The sequence below is a fragment of the Aedes albopictus genome, chromosome 1 (genome assembly GCF_035046485.1).
Source record: "Aedes albopictus strain Foshan chromosome 1, AalbF5, whole genome shotgun sequence".
NCBI lineage: Eukaryota > Metazoa > Arthropoda > Insecta > Diptera > Culicidae > Aedes > Aedes albopictus.
Genome location: NC_085136.1, coordinates 284,146,366 through 284,160,991, shown reverse-complemented (window position 1 = coordinate 284,160,991; position 14,626 = coordinate 284,146,366). Strand labels below are relative to the sequence as shown.

The 14,626-nt window shown below is 42.0% G+C and overlaps 1 protein-coding gene across 2 annotated transcripts in view; it reads right to left on the bottom strand.

Moving 5' to 3' along the window:
• LOC115259710 (dopamine receptor 1) overlaps window positions 1–14,626 on the bottom strand; it is a 305,831-nt gene that overhangs the window by 251,370 nt on the left and 39,835 nt on the right. The window lies entirely within an intron of this gene.

The following is a 14,626-nucleotide window of genomic DNA, read 5'->3' as shown; positions in this document are numbered from 1 at the left end:
AAACATTTTTAGTTAATTTAGACTATTGCAGTTAGGTATAGCTCCTTACTTTCAAAGGCACAACTACGACAAGAACCCCCTAAGTGACGAGGAAAACCAAACCAAAGAGTACGTTTTGTGTTTGAAGAAGTGTTTTTCCACCACAATTATCATCGAAAGCAGTTAATATTCACTGTTTCTGATTTGTTTAGTAAAATAATCTAATAACGGGTAATTAGACATAAAAAATATTGGTAACAGTATATCTTTGTGAACAGGTAGCCTTACTCAACTGACAAACACAGAATAATTAATGCTACATGTCTAACGATATATGTATGTAGTAAGAACAATGTGCTAATCTGTCGGTTATCAACAGTTTGATCTTCTGCTATTTTTTAAATCTGTATTAACGAGATTTTTAGCCCTTGGCTAGTTCATCTCGGGACCTACGCTTCACTTCCCTTCCGAAGGAAGAACTCACATTTTGCGAGTTTGCCGGGAGTGGGATTCGATCCCAGGTCCTCGGCGTGATAGTCAAGTGTTCTAACCATCACACCAGGTCCGCTCCACATCTTCTGCTAGCATCATGGCATTATAGACGAGTTAGCAACTTTTCATTCAATTTTACAGCTTTATTGACATATACACATGTTTTACATTAAGGTGAAATGGGAGAGCGTCCAGGTGAATTTTTGACTCGCATTTTTGAGAGCACCACAAAACGCCCGAAAACGAAAATGCTACTCAATGTTTATCACGAGTGAGCAAGGCTACTCATTGCTTTTTCAGCTCTGTTTGTTGTTTAGATGACGAGATCCGTGCTTTCGGTGACGGCCATCTTTGGATTCGCTCATATATGTCCTTAAAGTCCATATGTCTGAGCACATACATATTAATCAGATCGGATTGAAAATGTCTTAACTTGTTCTTGTCTCTACTTGCAGGTTGTTGATATTATGAAATTTTTTTCTGAAAGATATCAGAGATAGCAGTTAGTACTACCCCACAAAAAAGTTCGGACTTGCTCATTTAAATTTATCTCATTCGATGGTGGCGAATATACCCATTAGATTTACTCTCTATGAGCTTACATATTATTTGAAACCTTCTACATAGAGTTGCGGCCCTTGTTTGTGAAATATGTAGTTCTGCAAGAACTACAACTTCTCATAAAGGGCAAACGTGGCAGATCTAGCGCTACTACCGATGACGCAGAAAGAAATTGCTCGTTGCAGTTGTGTTCTAGATGCTACAGGAAGATGATCAAAGGCTGAAGTACATTGAAACTTGTTTGAACATCATTCAGACTTCTCATAAAGTTGCTGAGGTTGCTGAATATTTGCGGGCAAAACCCAGAGATCAGGCGATCAGATGAAACTCTCAAATATTCATGAACTACCATCTAGATGGAAACCGGCGTCAACGAGTGACCAGAACAGTAAACCGATTTTGTTCACCGATGATTTGTTTTTGATAACAAAAAGTGCCCATAAAGCCACACCTGCAAAGGCGTGAGTACCCAGAACAACCATGCTGAGGATGACGGGTTCGATTCCCGGTCAGTCCAGGACCTTTTCGTGAAGGAAATTTCCCCGACTTAAATGAGCATGCAGTATTTTCGTGCAAGTCACACGCTATACACATGCAAAATAGTAATCGGCAAAAGAAGTTTTTAGTTAAAAACTGTGAAAGTGCTTGTAGGAGATAAAATAAGAAAATTTCAAACAAATCAAACAATTTCATTCTTATTACATCTCCTACAGTGCTCATAGAACAAGCTAAGAAGCATGCTTAGTCCCTGTAGGGACGTTTCGCCAAGAAGAAGAAGAAGAAGACGACGAAAGAAAACATGACATTGTGTCTTGAGTACCGGGCGCGCATTGAAGTTGAGAAGCTGTTTGAGAAGAATATATGACGAAGTCACACCCCGAAATTTCAAGAGCACAAATCTGAAGAACCAAATGACGGCATATGCTGTAAAGGAGATCGATTGGTGACCTGCTGGTGCCAGTCAAATATGAGACCCTAAAGACGTATACGCATCTGTCATAGGATGCAAACACATTATTGGAATCTAGATTGGAATTCAAAGGAACAGCATATAACTCGATTTTATACTCACTGTTCTAGTACTTTCACCACACTGTCCATAAACACAAAACTGTCATCTGCTGGATTTCCCATTCCCATGGGACTATTGTGCTTTTATGTGAAGAATAATAAACATAATATAAAAAATATATCGTCGCAAAATCATGTTTGCAATGGAAAAACAGTGTTTTGTCATAAATGTATTCTTCGAAAAAAATGAAAAAATATCATATTTTTTCAAAAAAAAAAAAAAATTGTTCTAGACCCGCCGATAGAACTTTCTCCTTTAAGTCTCAAATGAAAGGGGGGACCCTTAGCTTTCGCTTGGTGGGTGTCTTGGCGATACCGATTTTTTTAAATTAATGTTCTCCACCAGACACACCGTGAGGGTAGATCAGTGTGCTGACCTTGCCAACTGGCGGCGAAGGCCATAAGGCACAAGGCTGCACGAGTTCACCTATTTGACTGATCTGTACCGGGAAATCCGTGAACAACAGGCATCCAGCGGGTGGTCCAAGGTGCCCGGCCTTCAAGAAAGCCGCAGTGATCAAATTGCAGTGCATGTAACGCAGCTGAAGCTAACTACTGTGACGCAGCACAGCATCTTTGTCAGGCGGTTTTTGAGTGGGGGACGGATATTGCGGACCCATCCTGAGTACCCGCCGGCAAATTTCCCAAATGGAGGAGAACGGGCCTCTGGAGCCGACCTACTGATACCCGCCGGCAACGACAATTGGGTTGCGGATGGGTCCAGAAAAATGGCGGCGATATGGACGACGGGTAAATACTCCGTCCAGGAGTTGGTATCTACTATATATGATGGTCGCCAAAGTAAACGGGGTCTTCTTCTGTAGCTGTTATGCGCCTCCACGGGGATCTATCACGCAGATGCTGAACTGTATAACGACCGTACTATCATGGCGAAGGCCGGCGGTGATAGCGCGTGCCTCCTAATGCCTGGGCCGTGAAATGGGGAAGTCGTTTAATGAACCAGTGGGGTAAGATCCTGCTAGATACACTGGCCATACTAGAGATCGGTGCAGAGTCGATTATTGACGTGAATTTTTGTAGTCCTGGCCTAAAAAGAAGTTCGAACTGGAGAGTAGACGATAGCTACACTCACAGCGATCACCTGGTGGTTCGCTACAGTATCGACTACAACAACAGCAGGCATCGGGTCGAGGAAGCGGCGGCTAGGCTAAAGCCAAACCCTCGCAGGTGGAAGACATCATACTTCGACGAAGGAGTAATTAGGGAAGCGCTCCGCCGTGAACGAAACCTACTTGGTTTAGAGGGTGATGAGCTGGTAGCGGTGCTCTCGCGTGCGTACGATGTGGCTATGCCTGGGCGAGTCCACCCTAGAAATGGGAGGTCACCGGGCTACTGGTGGACTCAAGCGATTGCGGACCTCTTCCGCCTCTGCCTGAGGGCTAGGCGCGAATGCAGCGAGCACGATATGAGGAAGAGCGAAACGAACGACAGCGGGTGATGTTCGCCGCTGCAAAAGCCGCCGAGAAGACCGAGATAAGGGCGCAAGCCAAAAGGCCTGCTTCGAAGGTCTCTGTCAGAGTGCCAATGCGATTACGTGGGGTGATGCCTTAAGAGATGTAATCTCCGGAGATGTTTGGGGGGAATCATAGAAGGACTTTTCCCGTGTCATGATCATGGAAAGTCGGTGACTGGGGCTGGCGATGAGGAGAGGGTTACCGATATGGAACTTGCGGGGATAGCAAAGTCCCTTAGCGTAGGGAAGCCGCCGGTCCTGACGGAGTTCCGAACTTGCAGAATCTCCCGAGATATTCAGGTCTGCTATGCAGAACTGCCTGGACGAGGGAGTTTTCCCAGAAGTATGGAAGAATCAGAGCCTGGTTCTATTGCCAAAGGCGGGGAAACCACCCGGAGCCCCGTTGGCATATAGACCAATAGACTTGATCGACACGGCGGGGAATGACCTTGAAAAGATCATCATGTTTGAGGCACACCGAGGGTGTCAATGATATCTCGAGCAACCAATTCCGCTTTCGGAAGGGGAGGTCGACAGTGGACGCTTTCTTGACGATTTTAAAGACCTCCAAGATAGCGCTCCAGCGTAAGAAGAGGATGTAAGGAACGTGCTCAATAGCGCCAGTTGGACGGCTATTGTCGATGCACTCCTGTGTCAGGGGATACCGGGTACTTGGACAAGATTCTCGGAAGTAACTTCCAGAATAGAGTACTAGTCTACGGCACATAGGTGAGTAGGATGTGCTTTCACATAACCTCAGGAGACTCGCAAGTTTCCATCCTGGTTCCGGTGTTACAGAATGTCATGTACGACTAGGTGTTGAAGTTAGAGTTCCCGGTGGGGATCGTGATCATCGACTTCGCTGACGACATTACGATGGAAATCTACGGTGAATCGATCGAAGAAGTGAAGTTGACTACTGCCCCCTCGATCAAGGTTATAGAGGCGTTTAAACTGAAACAATAACGGAAATTTACATAACAAAACGGAGTTGAAAACAACAAAACTAATAAATGTCGCTGAAATGAATTTATTTAACGGTTCTTTGAACAAAAATAGAAGTAACAAAATAACACAATACAAACAAGAAAAACAAAGCAATTGAATTCATTCTAAATGTATATTATTTTCACAAAAATGCTCGTCAAGTGTGTGTGTGTGTATGTGTGTGTGTGATCATGGCCATGATTGACGTACCTGCGCAGGCTTTGTTCGTCGTCGGTGCCTTTCGTGGCCACTCGTCGACGTCGCGCTCTCCTTATCGTTCGCCGGATTAAAGGTGCGGAGGGGGAGCGTCGGCGGTCCGGTACTCTGCCTGATCGTACGTTGGCCGCACGCAGGTAGGCCGGAAGAAAACCCAACTCTCCGTTTGACTGCCAGTAATTTGGCGGGCGAGGAGCAGCGAAAATGACTTGAAATCCAAAATAAAAAGCGTCTTTTGGACGCTAGGGTCCAAAGACGAACACAAAATTAAACAACATACACTAAAACGAATTCAATTATAATAATTACCTTTTTTAACAACAATTAAACGCACAGGGAACAGAGCGTCTGCCCCTGGCGACAAAAACCATAATTTAAGTCACTACAGAACGAAAAAAACAAAGACAATTAATCTTAAATTCACTTCAAACGGCACTACTTAATAAATTTACATTACTACAAAACACTACACACCTTAACAAAACTTAAAACTGGCAGAAGGTCGCCGAAGCTCGCTTCTGTTCTCCAGCCGACTCAACTATCAAGTGATGGAGTCAGTCGAAATGTCTAGTCAAGTAAATTTCCTGCTATTGAAGCAGTCGTCTATTCAATTTACAAACTATTATATACAAGTGCGCCAAATTTAAATCGCACATGGCGTAAAAACTATTTAACGCCATCGAAAAAGTCCTATAAGATACGTAACATGAATCGTCATTAGCTTAGCTTAGACACAAACCATATATGAAACGGATAATCTATACTAAATGAAACGGTTCAAACTCTAAGGCAAATTCAACGAATCTAATTCAAATGAGATTTTACTTGAAAAGATAAAAACGTCAAAAGCTACAAATTAACTAAAATAGTAATAATTTAAAGAAACGAACTTTGAAATAGAAATTTAAAATAATAAAAAAACAGATTTATCCAAATTTATCAAACTGAATTCAAACTTTATTTTACTTACAAAGATGAAAAACGTCAAAACGTTACATACACCTGCAAAAGAGCCTCCACAGCTGTAACGGCACAGTCCCGGATGATGTCCGATAGCTCTGCGGTGCATGCCAGCATGCGCAAGCTTCTGGCTAGTGTCGCCTCGTGCATACTCGTCTCGAAGGTTACGAGCTCGTACCGTACCGTGTTCGTTGAAAGTGTATGGTGTCTATAGATATCCTTATCAAAATGCGCGGCAAAAGAGGCATAGACAGGACTGCAAGATTGGTCTCCATGGTTAACCCACAGGTTGATCCCGGGTGCCATGAGGAAGTAACATTTCACCTAACCCATGTCCTTTCAGTCCATGCTTGCTTCTGGCAGTATGTACATCGTTTTGGTCATATGTATGTGCTTTTCCGAATGTCCAGTTTGTGCTGGTTTAAAGAAAACGGCGAAACACGTTGTGTGTCACAATGTGTGACTGTCTGCTTGCCACATGCAAGGAGGACGCAACTCCAGACAGTCTTGTTCAGAGGGTGTGTACCGATGAGTATGGCTGGAATGCCGTTTCAACTGCTATCAGCCACTCCGATGCCCTACGGTTGAAATCGACCCTTACAGCGATTGAGTGGCTGTGGAGAGAATATCCTGGTAGCGTTGTTGTCGTGGCGTCAGTCTTCCAGGTTGGATCCGAGCCCGCGGTTGGAGAAGGGGTTTCCAGCAAGGTCGAGGCAGGTGGAGGCCCCATGTCGACACGTCCTTCTGTGTGCTGGCTGATAGGACTTTATTTGCAGAGAGGTCGAATCGCTGTGCGTACGGTATCATTTATGCAGCTGGTAGCAGGCATGGTGTCGACCCTGCCTGCTTTACGAGGACAAAGGGAGTAGTAAGGAGTTCTCGGGAAACTGGCTATGAGTCAGCATGCTACCTTGCTGGATTCCCCAAAGCGTGTCATCGCTTTTCGTTGCTGCAGGCTACGCAGCTTACCATGAGAGTGCGATGTGCACTAGCCTCTCTCTGAAGCAATGTCTTCTCGGGGGTTCCGGAGAGACGTAGGGTTTGGTGACTATGGTAATATTGTTTAGTGGGTCGATGAAAGAGTAGTCCTAGTTTTACTTAAGACGGTCGAAACGTCGGACAAATAGTTTGTTTAATAGTTTGTTCCAATACATAAGACTGCACAGCCGAACCTATTTCCGATACGGTCCTTAACCTTACACTATCTGGACCTTCCTGTTCAGGTACCTGTTGAGCAGATTATTCCCAACGGTTTAGAAGGCAAAAAAAGAGTCGATGTGGCTAAATTGGTATTCCATCTGTTGTGGTGATCTCCAGGTATCACGATTAAGGAGGCTGAGTTGGAAGAAGGGGCTTCGAATTGTCAAATTCTTGGAGGCGGCAAAATCACAGGTCGTTTTCGTTCGTCTGCTGGTTCCTCCTCATGTTTAACGTATATGTTCAGGTCGTCTTGGGCAGCGGGCTGACTGAAACAAAGTACGTATTGGTAGACGAAATTAAGTGCGGTAAGGTTCACTGACATCATATTCCCAAAACAAACTTTAGACATTGTGTAACACCTTATAGCTCTTAGCCTGAAAAAAAAAAGAGAATGTCTGACGGAAGCACAAAATATACCCCCGGAAGGCCAAAAATATATCCATCAAATGAACAAATGACAATGTCAACGACAACGCAGATTGCCTCAAAGGAGACGTCCAGTTCAGTCCGTCGCTAGCAATGGCTGGCTGGCGGGTCGTGGCAGAGTCTAGTCGTACCAGCAGCACGAAACAAGAGCGGGAGTATGAACAAAGAAAGTGTGATTTTATTAGCCAAATGCTCTTTTCACGCTACAGCATTTATCTTCTTCCCACGCTGCCTGCCGTTGGGCATTTTTTTTTTCTTTCCTGGCAATGAAATTCAGTGGGCGAAAACAAAAAGCTGAAAATCTCGGCACTGGCAGTCTGGCGGCCAGGCCATGGCACTGAGTGGTAGAGGACTTCCAGGATGTGTGTGGAGTGAGTGCGGGGAAAGGCAGTGCTTTCCAGTCAGTAGATATGATTCAGTCTTGCTGTAGACGTATGTTATGTTTGATGTTTCATGAGGACTATGGTTAAAGTGTAATGCATATGATCACACCATGTTTCTTTTGTACTATTTGATTTGTTTTTCAAATTCTATCTATAAATTTAGTTACATATGTCTGTAGTTTTTTACGTAAATATCTTATAGAGAACAAAACGAAAAATATAATTTGAGAATAATTATCACAAAACTTCCACTGAATTGAGAGACATTGGCATGAATACCTCATAATTGACGATCCATACAGCCGAAGCGCCCTACATCGTTCAACAAACAGTAATGGATAAATAATACGATTCACTAAATGTTTTTCTTACAGCGGAAATTCAATTGCAGTAAAGCTTTAGAACGAGTTTACATCTCCGTACCAAATGGACATCGTTATAGAGCAAATTGGCCCTAATTAGTCAGTTCCGCAAAATACCGACAATTCGTTCGAATCATGATCAAATGGTCAATAAATTTATACCAACCGGGACGGAAACAACTTCCATTCTTGCCTGGCACAGAAGGTACCCACTGGTGCCAATTTCAAGCGCACCGTACCGATTAGATGGTTCGATTCCCGCAGTCTCATCTGCTATTGTTGCCAATTTGGTGTCGCATTTTATACCCTCGAAAGCACACGTATATTGTGGAGCGAGACTTCTGCACATACAGTTAGTAGATATGGTTCGGTTCATACATACATGGTTTCGATTCGGTCTCACAACTTTCTGGCACAGCCACAGATGTGATCACTTCCTGCACCTGGAACTGCTGCAACACCCGACACTGCCAGTAAGCAACTTGATCACAGGGAAATGACAAATTCGGATAACAGCCGGAGTAGTAATTTTCATGAAACTTTATAACCACAAGAGCGAGTAAGTTTATAGAGCCCATCTAGTCGAAGCGATAAACATACGGGTATTCAGGAAGACTATGCTGAGGATGACGAGTTCAGTTCCTAGTCTGTCCAGCAACTTTTCGAAATGTTAATATCATTGACTTTCTCCGACACAGAATATCTTGATGTCTGACAAACTATATAGACATGCAAAATGATCATTGACAGAGGAATCTCTCAGATAATAATTATGGAAACGCTCATAGAATGTACTTAGAGCAATCCTACCCAAAACAACTAATAATCATTTAAGGTTAAACATTAGCACCCGGTGACATAATTCGATCACAAATTTGTTATACCTCCTATTCAGGAAAGCGACTGTGTGTTGGTGCAGGAGTGATACACAGCACAAAGAATTCGAAAATAATGAAATATTGCATTCATTTGGCTTCCATTGGCAATGCTCCACGCTCTATCGATTGTCGTCAGGAGGGACCAACCGAGACCAAGACGACACAGAACGTCGGCGAAAGCAGAACAGTTCCTTCCACCTCGGTTCTTCGGTTTCCCATTCCCAGTCTTCGTCCCCGCTCAAGTGGAAAGCTTAGAAATCAATTTCACTTCTGCAGCATTACATACCGTTCTGGGAAGAGAGGGGGACGGGGGGATCATAAAGCTTCCTAATTGCATCGATTTTGTGGATTCTTCCTTCTCTACACAGTAACTTTCTAGTTACCGGCATTTGGTTCGGTTTTATTTCCTTTGGCAGAAGGAAACGGAATTTTCCCAAACAGCTGCTTAAAAGGGTCATCAATTTTAGAGTGCGACCGACATGCACGGTTGGGTAACTTGATAATGGTGTGATGCAGCTGGCTGTATGTTCCGAACAGTAGTAACTTTCGATTCTGACTAAAATTAGGATCTAGTGGAATCGCTGTTGTGACCTTGAGCGGGTGTTCGTTAACTGAACTCTGGAAGTTATTTGTTTACCATTGCAGCTCTCTCTGCATGTTCGTTGAGCTATTTTAAATATGTAGCTATGATTGCAGTTCTCCAGTAGCCTAGTGGTTAAGGCTATGGATCGCCAATCCGGAGACGTCGGATTCGATTCCCGCTCCAGTCGGAAATTTTTTTTCGACTCCCTGGGCATAGTGTATCATTGTACTTACCTCACAATATAAAAATTCATGCAACGCATTGCAATGGCAGGCAAAGAAAGCCCTTCATTTAACCCTCGAGCGATCGCGCTGTTGTATTTTGTAAAACACGATGAAAAAATCTCGCTTTTTGTACTCAGCATTAGCGTGGTGCTGACGCAGGTACCGTAAACCGGGGTCAAATTGATCAGCGGGGTGAAATTGATCACTTGGGTACTACATTATAATTTCATACTAGGAACTCTTAACGGTCGTTATGATCTTTAACTTTTTAGAGATGAGTGTAGACTTTTAATTTTTTAGAAAAAAAGTTTGTTTTGCCTTATTTTTTCAAGGAATTTGCAATGTATTTCTCACTTAGCTGAAACCATTGCTGCTAAACAATCAATTGCTAATAGAACTTCCCGTGAATTCTCTGTTTTAACATTTTTGTGGAGCCTTGGTTGGGATGTTATGCAGCTAATCAGAACATGAAATTGTTATAAAAAGTTCATTTTATGAAGAAATAGTCATTTATTGTAATAGAAATCACTTAATTCAAATGAAATTGACTACCTTTGGGCGCTTGAGGGGAAATTTCGAAATTTATTTTGCATTTAAAGTATTAAATTCACTAGTTGTAAGATTTTAGACGCGTTATTCGGTTTTAGAAGAGCAAAATTTAGCGGTGAATGAAATGTTCCTTTCCAACCGATGCTTAATTGTATACTGATCAATTTCGCCCCAAAGTGGCATTTCCAACATTTTGATATTTGGAGTTATTTTACTTAAAGTTTAAATTTGTTGAGCAAAATTCTGTCACATGGTTCCATGGAGATCCACTGGGTACTGGTTTTACAGAAATTCTTTTGGCAATATTTGAACAGGCACTGATGTTATCCGCAAAAGTTGTTTTAAAGTGATCAATTTGATCCCGGATTACGGTTGTCAACCGCGCGAGTTACGGAAGGTTAATAACTGTGCAAGTGCTCAAACAATACTAAGTTGATGTGAGGCAGGCCAAGTCCCAGTGGGGACGTAGAGCCATAAAGAAGAAGAAAAAGAAAAAGCTATGATTGCAACGAGTTGCAAAAAGATATGACAAGCATCTGAGGAGTAGGAGTGGAGTGTGGACCAGTTGAATAACTAACTGCCCATAACTGCATAACAGTCACATTCGACAAAAGTAGGCATGGGAGAAAATGGAGGTTAAAGTTTGCAACATGCGCTAGTATGGAGACGAAACGAAATTTCAAAAATTTGACAATAATTCAAAATGTATCCTATTGCAATGAAATTTTCTACAGCTCTTGTGTTCTGCAGGCCGAACAGTCAAAAAAATAATCAGACCTAAATATGATTGATGGTACGCTATGAGGCCAGTGAGTATTTCCAGTGTGACTGTTATGCGGTTACATTCATGAATATTAGCTAATGAGACAAAACGACTTGGTAAGTTCATTTGGGTGGATGAAAGTTCTGATGATTAGGAGATGATCCCCAGTATTAACTCAATATTGGCAAAAACTGCAAATGTTACAATTATGCAGTTATGGGCAGTAGAGTGCTGAATCAAATTTTGCTTTACTTACTTACATTGTGATAATGATTGATTGGACAAACGCCGATTTTCATACAAAATGGCCAACTTTGTGATTTTGTAACTATGGTTTGCGTTGGTGGATTGAGCTTAATTTTTAATACAGAACTACAAATTTGTTGAATTTTGCGTGTACGTAATACAACATATTTTCGTTCACATGTCTGGGCATGACAAGACCTTTAAAATGTGGAAAAGTGATCGAGCAGTGTCAACCATTTAATTTACACGTCACTCAACAACAGCAAAAAAAATGTTTCATTATTACGGTAGCTAACATAGCACAAGAAAAAAAAAACAAACGATTTAAACTTGACTCAGTTATAACCGTAGAATGACCTGACCAAAACAAAAATCGAGTGTATGTTATTTCACCAAACTTCAAAAATAAAATAGTTTCATGAAACGAGCTCACCAACTTTTATATATGAATCCTTACGTTGCTGTACAGCTAGCATATCGTGGTATAGAGTGCTGATTTGTGATTTGACGATGGCACGGTTGCAACCCTCCAAGACTTGCTCCAAGAGGTCCTTCTGGGATTCAACAGGAGTTCCATCCGAGAAATCATTCGTGGTTTCTCCACAAATTTGCTCCAGGAGTTTTGTGTGGGATTCCCAGGGAGTTCTTGATGATTCTATGGGATTCTTCCAGGAATTCCTTCTGAAATCCCTAACGAGATTTCGTCTGTGATTTCTTCAAAAGCTCTTGCTGGTACTCCTCCAGGAAGTACTTCCGAAATTCTCCCTGAGATTTTTTTCTGGGATTTCTTAAGGAATACCTTTTGAGATTACTCCAGGAATTTCTGAATTCCTTCATCCTCCAGGAATTTTATCTTAGATTCTTCTAGTTTTTTTACTTCCACTAGATATTCCAGCTATTTTATCCCAGATTTCTTCTTCAGGAATTCGTTCCGAGAATCCTTTAGAAACTCCTTGCAAAATTCTGTCGGAGATTCCTTCCAGGAATTCTGCGCGAGATTCCTCCCGGAGTTCTTTCTGGGATTTCTTTCAGAATCATTTATGAGATACTCCCAGGAATCCTACAAGATTTTCTTCAAGTATTTATCCCAAAACTTCTTCAGGATTTCTCCTGGAGCTTCTTTCGGGATTCTTTCAGTAGCACTTCTGGGATCCATCCAGAATATCTGCGATAATTATACCGCGATTTTTTTCTGGGATTTCTCCAAGAACCTCTTCCAGGATTCTTTCGGGAGCTCCTTCTGGGATTACTCCGGGATTTTTTTCGGGGTTTCTGTCAGGAATTGCATCTGGAATTTCGTTAAGAACTCCTTCGTGTATATCTTGCGGGCAAGAGCTCTTGAAAGAATTCCAGACGAAACTTCTTCAAGGATCTAAGAAGAAACTCCACGAAAAGCCCGAAAGCAATTTCTGAAGGAATCCTTCCTAGAATTCCATGCGAGATTCCTTCTGCAATTACTTCAGGGATTTCTTCATTCAGGTATTCAGTATTCAACGCTGACGCGAAATTCTTTCAGTCTACTCCGGAATCCCTGCAATAGCTTCTTCCGTAACTCATTCAGGAACGATTTCTGAGATTGCCTTTCGGAATTTTTATGGTAATTCCACCGGGTACTGCTTCCGAAATTCCTCTAGGAACTATTTCCAGACTTTTTTCGGGAGCTCTTTCAGGAATTCTTCCGGAAATTACTTCTTCTGGATTTCTGTCAGGAATTGCTTCTGGAATATCTTCAATTTCTAGAGAAATCCAAGGCAAAATCTCTGAAAGAATGCCAGCAATATGGATGCTATCGAATTGATACTCGTTAAGAGGAGTAAAATCTAGATGAGGTAGTGAGCTCGTTCTATGTTACTTATATTGGGGTGTTTTAGGTCTTTTGAAAGACGACTTCCTTAGGGGGCGTCAATAAATGACGTAACTTTTTAAGCGATTTTAATACCCTCTCCTCCTCGTAGCATTGCGTCACAAATTTGGATACCACCCCTATAAATGACGTAGCTTGTTAAGCAACCCCCCCCTCAACAAAATTGTCATTAAGCAAGTAACGAAAATACTCGAAACTTAGTTCTGATTTAAATTTTAACTTGTATGTTTAACGAATATATTGAAAAAACAACAACAGAAAACATTGCTGACTATGGAGCGGGTCTGGTGTGATGATTAAAGAACATGACTATCACGCCGAAGACCTGGGATCGAATCCCACTCCCCCTGAGTTCTTCCTTCGGAAGAGAAGTAAAGCGTGTGGGTCCCGAGATGAACCAAGGACTAAAAATCGCGTTAATGTGTAAGTTAAAATACACGTTAATACAAAGAAAAAAAAAAATCGCGTTAATGTAGAAAGAAAAAATACATTGCCGACTGCCAGGTTCAGATCGCCAACATCAAAACCATAGGTGCAACCAGAGGTATCACCAAAGCTAATGACTTAATATATCACCCATCGTTCTGCTTATTACCGAAGAACAGGAAGTTGATGCTCCCAAGACAGTTCAATATGATTGTAGCCTAGGAGCTCTTTCGAAGATATTAGTTAGATCACTAATAAGTTTGTTAAAAATATCAATTTGGCTTCATTTGAATAAAACTCACCACGACATTTGAAGGACACTGAAAGAGTTTCTTCTTAAATTTTCTCAGCTGTTCATTCTGGAATTTCTCAAGGAGTTTTTTTTTTTTGGATTCCCATTTTTGAGAATTCCTTTCTTTTTAATTGCTCCAACACTTCCTTCTGAGATTCCATTTGAGATTTCCTCCTTTTTGTATTCCTTCAGGGGTACCTTCAGAGATCCCTCCAAGAACTTTGTCCGGAGTTCCTTCTTAATTTCCACTAAAAGTTCTTTCTGAGACTTCTTCGGAAGTTTTTTTTTCTAAGGTTTTTCTAAAACTTTATCCATGGTTTCCTTCGGGAGTTCTTTCATGGTTTTCTTCTCCTCTGTTCCACCAGCAGTTACTTCGGACATCTCTTTGGGGATTTTTATCGGAATTTATTTTAAGATTCCATCAGACCTTCTTTCTGGGTTTCCTAAAGAAGCCCCTTCCAGGATTTCTCCAGAAGTTCCTTCATAGTTTCCTCAAGGAATTCACTCAAATATTCATTCCGAGATCTTTGCTGGAAACCCCTCCGGCATTCTTTCAACACCCTCCAACCCCCCCCCCCAGGAGTTCCTTCCTGGATTCTTCTGGGAGTTTCTTCTGGGATTCCGCGAGGACTTCCTTCTAGGATTTATCCAGGTTTTCTTGCCCAGGACTCCTCCAGGAAATTTTCACTC